The sequence below is a fragment of the Aptenodytes forsteri genome, unplaced genomic scaffold (genome assembly GCF_000699145.1).
Source record: "Aptenodytes forsteri isolate BGI_AS27 unplaced genomic scaffold, ASM69914v1 Scaffold198, whole genome shotgun sequence".
NCBI lineage: Eukaryota > Metazoa > Chordata > Aves > Sphenisciformes > Spheniscidae > Aptenodytes > Aptenodytes forsteri.
The window spans coordinates 829,267-835,151 of record NW_008795697.1 but is presented as its reverse complement, the minus strand read 5'-3'; positions in this window follow the sequence as shown (position 1 = coordinate 835,151).

Sequence of the window (5,885 nt, the reverse complement as noted above, 5' to 3'; positions counted from 1 at the left end):
CTGCTCAGAGGGCATCTCCTCCTCAGTTTCAGCTGGCCCCTCATCCTGACAGAGAACTATAGCTCAAGCTTTCGAACTTCACTGAGTCCTGAAGTACCATCAATTTTCTTCCAGTTTTGCAGAATTTCCGCCAGCAGCGAACCCCGTTATTCCTTACCTATTGAACCCCCCATGACTTACGCTGTCCCCGGTTTCAGTACCTTGCCGGTGAACGCAGACCCTGCAAGGACAATCAGGTGAACTCACCCAGCAACAGCTGTGTTGTATGTGTAGCTACACTCACCAGGTTGGAAACCCACAGAGTCCCACCTGGGTCACCAAACTTAGCAAAAAGGACTTGCTTGCATTTTCTTCTTTTCTTCTAGTTCGTGCACAGGTGGGAACAGGACCTGTCGGCCCGGAGGTCTGATACATGTCAGTTCCAGCCCACGTCTGTGTTCTGTGTCCTATACCATGCCTCCCTCAGGTCTGGATGATCCTGTTGCTCTTTGTGCTCAGTGGGCGCCTTGGTAGCCATCCTGAGGGTCTCAAATAACCTGACTCATAGGCATAGTGCCAGTTGAGTGCTTCTTGTCTCGCGTTAGAAGCTTACAGCGTGGATCTGTCTCGCATGTTTTGCATCTCAGAAGTTTCTGGAGGGAGCCCATGACTCACTCTTTGGGGTCAGGGCCCTGAACTGGAAGTCTGAAATACTGGATGTGTGGGATTAAAAGTAATAATGTTCATTTACCTTTTGAGAGAATGAGTAGCATTTACATATAGAAAATAACCTGACAGTCACTGGAACTAGGCTAGCAGGAGATCCACTTTGTTTTTAAGATGGCTTAGCAATGCAGTTGCAAAACGATTTGTGCTGAGAGATTTGCTCTTTGGCACTGCAAGGCACCGTATAGCTCACTTGTGTTATTTTGGAGGAAAAAGTCCCCCATGAAGGGAGTTTCATGAAGCTGTCAACTCAAACTCCTCCAGTTACAAAGGAGCTTTAAACATGCTGTTGCATGCAGGTGTCCTTTCATATGCTGTTCTTCCTAGGTTACCTGAAATGCAATCCCACCAAAACCAAAGCCCCTGCTTACACATGTAAAGGGGCAAAACCTCCTATGGAAGACAGCTGTTCTCCAGGTCCTCGTTACTATGTGGAGCCCTCCGTGACCAGGAATGGGAAGTGTGTGGCTCCAGTGTATCCCATCCATGGACTTCCCAAGATAAACACCAAGATCACACCTGGACCAAGTTAGTAACATTTCTCCAGCCATTCATTTAGAGAAAACAAACAAGCTGTCTTTTTGTCCCACGTTAGTGGGTACAAAACAATCAGCTCGCCCTTTGAAAGAGCCGTAGATGTTTTCAGACAGCTGGCACTTCTGCAGCTGTTAAGGAGAGCAACTCCTCGTGAAATTGCCTCTTTGGCTTGAGAAAAAGGCCAGAACTTCACTGCTTTGTGCTGTTGTCCTCTGCCCTAGGCGATTAGTCTACTGACAGGTCCAAGAAATGCATCTATGCATGGCCACCATGTCCTTCCGGCATGGGGCCATCAAAGCAGATCTCCCTCCAGGTATGTGAATGCTGGGAAATGCATACCCTTGCAGCCTGAGTGTCCTCTAGTGACAGTCTGCTGGTCAGCTTCTTAACCAGGGCTAGTTCAAAGCCTACGTGGCAGGACACTACTGTTTCTTGGCAAGCTTCCTTTATGTCCCATAGGAGCTCATTGATGATAACACTATTTCTAGCTTTGCTTGGGAGACAGATGAGACCAAACTCCTTGTATTATGGCTTGGTCTTCTGTGGGAAGGCAGAATGAAAACATTGTGATGGTCACAGACACGGCTGTCCTGGGCTGTGAGCTGTGCAAACCCCAGCAGAAAGCTCCTTTCTAAAGTGCTTATAATCTAAACACAGGACAGAGACACAGAGAGGTAGAAAACAAGAGAAACAACAAAGAGCTCTGGGAAACAGGCATGGGCAGCGTGGTCACCCAGGGCCTGAACATCACAATGCCTCTTCAGACACAAAGCCAACGCTTATCCTGGTGGATGGATAAATGAAGTACTTTCAAACCTCAAGTCCAGGGAAGCTAAAAAGGTATCAAAAAAGCCACATTTCTACCAGGCCATAGCATGGAGTTCATAGAACCAATGTTAATCTTTAGAGTGGGGAGAGCTTTCCTGTCAGAGGCCAGCTTTCAGGCAACTCTAAATCACATCCACCTGTCCCCTCTCTCCAGGAAAACGTAAAAAACCAGCTCCGTAAGATCATGCTCAAAGTTCAGGGGCATGCAGCCTTACGCAGCAATTAATCTGACAGATCACATCTATGTTCCTGTGGCATCCAAACAGCACAAGAAATAGCTGGTGAAGTACTGGAAAGAAGTAATATCTTCCTAAGTTGTTATCAGAGAAGCAAGTGGGGAGTATTCCTTGTTGGAGGCACGCTCCCTTGACAGATGCTTGCTCTCTCTCAGCCCAGAGGTCTGATACATGTCTTTCCACCCTCACTCCTCTGGGGAGAGGGCCCTGGACACTGGCTGCCAGACCCAAGGAAAACTGCAGGACATCCCTGAGGAGCAGGGCCCTCCAACCCACCATGCTTTCCAGCCCTGGTGGGTCAGCCAGGCCTGCAGAAGCCAAAGCTGGCCAAGCTAGCCCAGAGCCCTGCCACCATGCTCCTCCCTGCCCCATGGGGAACACCACCGCAGCCCTCTCCTGCCTGCCCAGGCAGAGCCCCAAGGCACCCCAAGCGAGGGGTCGGGCAGGGCCAGGGCTGCAGGACAGCCTGGGTCCTGCAGAGCTAGCCCAGGCACAGCGCCGTGGCCAGGACAGCTCTGCTGACAGAGCACTCTGCCTGTGCTTTCCCTGCCCCAGACTTTGGAGAAGGTCTTGAGGGAGCTGCACAGCGAACTCTGGTACCAGCAGATGCACAGGCTGTTCAGCACCGGTGCACAAACATGAAGCCTGCCCTTGCCTTCTGCCCAGGCAGTGCTCTCTTTCCCCTCTTCCCTGCAACCTCCTGCCTTGCCCTGCAGACTGGAGACCTGGGGCAGGGACGTGGCAGGAGCAAGGCCATGGCCAGAGACAGGGGAAGGGTAGGGGCAGGGGCCAGGGGCAGAAGCCAGAGCCAGAGCAAGGGCTGGGTCTGGGGCAGAGACATAGCCTCTGCACAGGCTGAGCCAGCTGCAAGGTTGGGGACAGGGGACATTTGTCACCACCCACACGTTGTGCCTCCTTTGTGCCAGCTCTCACTGGCTCCTCAGAGGCGTGAGAACAAGAGGCTGCTGATGGTCAGAGGACAGGAGCCAGCAGAGGCACCATGCAGTGTGCAACAAGACGGAGGGCATGGGGCCCCGCGCCCTGCCCCGCACCCCCTCCCCCCCCCCCCGCCACAGGCAGGGCTGCCCCAGGATGGGCTGTCTGGCCCCTGTGCCCTTGCCCTGAGCTGCCAGTGGGAACCAGGAGCTGCACGGTGTGGGGAGCCCTGCAGGTCTGCCCGTCTCTCACTGTCATCTTTATCTCAGCTGCTGGCCTCTAGTGTCATAAAGTTAGAGGAGTTTGTAGTCCTGTACAATGTCTGCAGGTCTCTGAGGCATCCAAGCCTGGTGACGCTCTCACTCACACTCAGAGGCTTCATCACGCTGTCAAAGAGACCTGAGGCGGTGAGCAGGGCGTAGTCAAGTGGAGCCACGTTGGCAGCCTGGGGCTGGGGGAGTGGGTAACATGGTGGCTTGGCCTTGGCTGGGAGTCAGGAGGTGGGGTGACAGCTCCAAATGCCCTCACTGCCATGGAGGGGCCTGGTGGGTGCCTGGGGAGCTTTCCAGGCATGGAGGATTACCAAACCACCTGCCCGTTTGGGCCGGTCAGAAAAGAGGGTGCCTGAGCAGGGGACACAGACTCTTTGCTCTCCTGCCTTCCCTTCCTTACCCCTGCTCTCCCATCTCCCCATCAATGCGCCCATGGCCACCGCCTGCCCGGAGGCTGCTGCAGCAATTCCTGCGCCACCTGACAGGGAGGGGGACAGGAGAATGGTGCTCAGTGACCACAGCATTTTTGCCAGGGTGGTCTTTCACCACTTCACTAAAAGGAAATTCTGTGTTTCAGACAGGGAAGAAAACAGCAGGTCCTGCTGCCAGACATCATGGAGACCCTGCAGGATGCCAACACAGACACCAAGATGAAGGTCCTGTTTGTCTTCAGAAATGTGATGTGTCATATGAAGAGGAAGGAGCCCAGCCCTATCGCTCTGCAGCTGGTGGAGAAGCTTCTTCCACTCTTTGATGACGTAAAGCTGCTGTGGGAGCCTGAGCCCTGCAGATGGGAACTCTGCAAGGACAGCTGCCCTTCAGCCCAGCCCTGCGGGCAGAACTTGGGCAGGCCTGTTTCCCTGTGCTCTTGTGGGACGGCTTCTGGACTCTGCAGCCCAGCATGGCTTCTCCCTGGCAGGTTGATGCTGCCAGGCGACCTGAGCTCCCCCATGCTGGGGCCCAGCCTGGCCTCTGTGCAAAGCACCTGCAGGCCAAGAGCTGCTCTCAGAGCCCCGAGGGCTCCCTCAGCTGTGCTGCCAGACAGGAAGGCATAGTCCATTATATATTATTATATTGAATCATGTATGATTATAGTGAATTATATATCAAATTATCACATATACAATCAAATTATCAATCATATACAATATTCTATATAGCATAGTATATATTACATACTATATATTATACAAATTATTATTTATAATATATATAATTTATATTATAGTAGGAGGAAAAAAGCAGCAGGGGGTCAGAAGCATGGCTGGGGCGGAGCAGGGAACAGACGCTCAGGGTGGGATTCATTTCACTTCACTTCAGAAAAATCACAATAAAGAGATCTGAGTGTCATCCAAGAATCGCCTTGCTGTTGGCATCAAGAAAAAGGCTGCGTGAATGATACCTTTGAAGTCTCTGCTCCAGGCACCTGCTTTAGAATGAGGTAACTGGACCTGGAGGGGCCCATTTCTTTACTCACACTGTAAGAGGAGCCTAATGACTTATTTAGAAGTGGGTATCTATGTTTGTTTAGATTATTCACACCTGAAGAACCTAGAAGGAAAGGTAAAGACAAGTCAGTGGATTCCCAGGGCAACAGGACACCCAGCTGTATTACAGTTACAGCTGACTGAATTATATTTCCCTGTCGTAGACTTCTTCAATAAATTAAGTGAGAAAAAGGGACCTAAGAAGTATACAGGAAGAAGAAGAAACCACAGAGCACATATGGGTCATCTTATACTGAAAAGCCCCAGGTGAAACAAAGAAGAGAATCTAAAAAATTATTTTGCAAACTGCTGCTTCAACTCCTGTTCCCACAGAAACTACTGACAATCTATTAAATAGCTTTGTGCTTTATTAAAACAGTCTATTAAATACTGTTGCTAATTATAAAGAAAGAGATTTCTATGCTTTTCAGTGCTGTAACGTGCCTACATCTCAAAGCCTTTTCATGAGCAAATTGTGTTGTCATTTGGGCTGACTTTTTAGAGGGAAACCAGGCCCTCCAGCAAATAGTCGAATAAAAGACATTTGAGAGCCTCAAGGAGTCAACAAAAGTAAAAGCAAAATGCACTTCCTGCTTCTTGAAAAAAATCACAATAGTGCAGTCCTAAAAGCAAAGGTAAACCTTCCTATAAAGAGCATACAAACACTCAGAAATTATAAATACAGATAAAATAGTATTACAGATCAACACTAAATGGCAGCTTTTAGGTAAGGTTTTGTTCCCCCCCCACTACCAAAAGGAAGGGGAGGAATTTCAGGATTTATTTTAGAAGAGATTTATTAACAGTATAAAAACTTCTATGGCAATTCTAAGTTAAGCACTTTCAAAGCATTTGATGATAAATACATCTAGGTAAGATTCTCC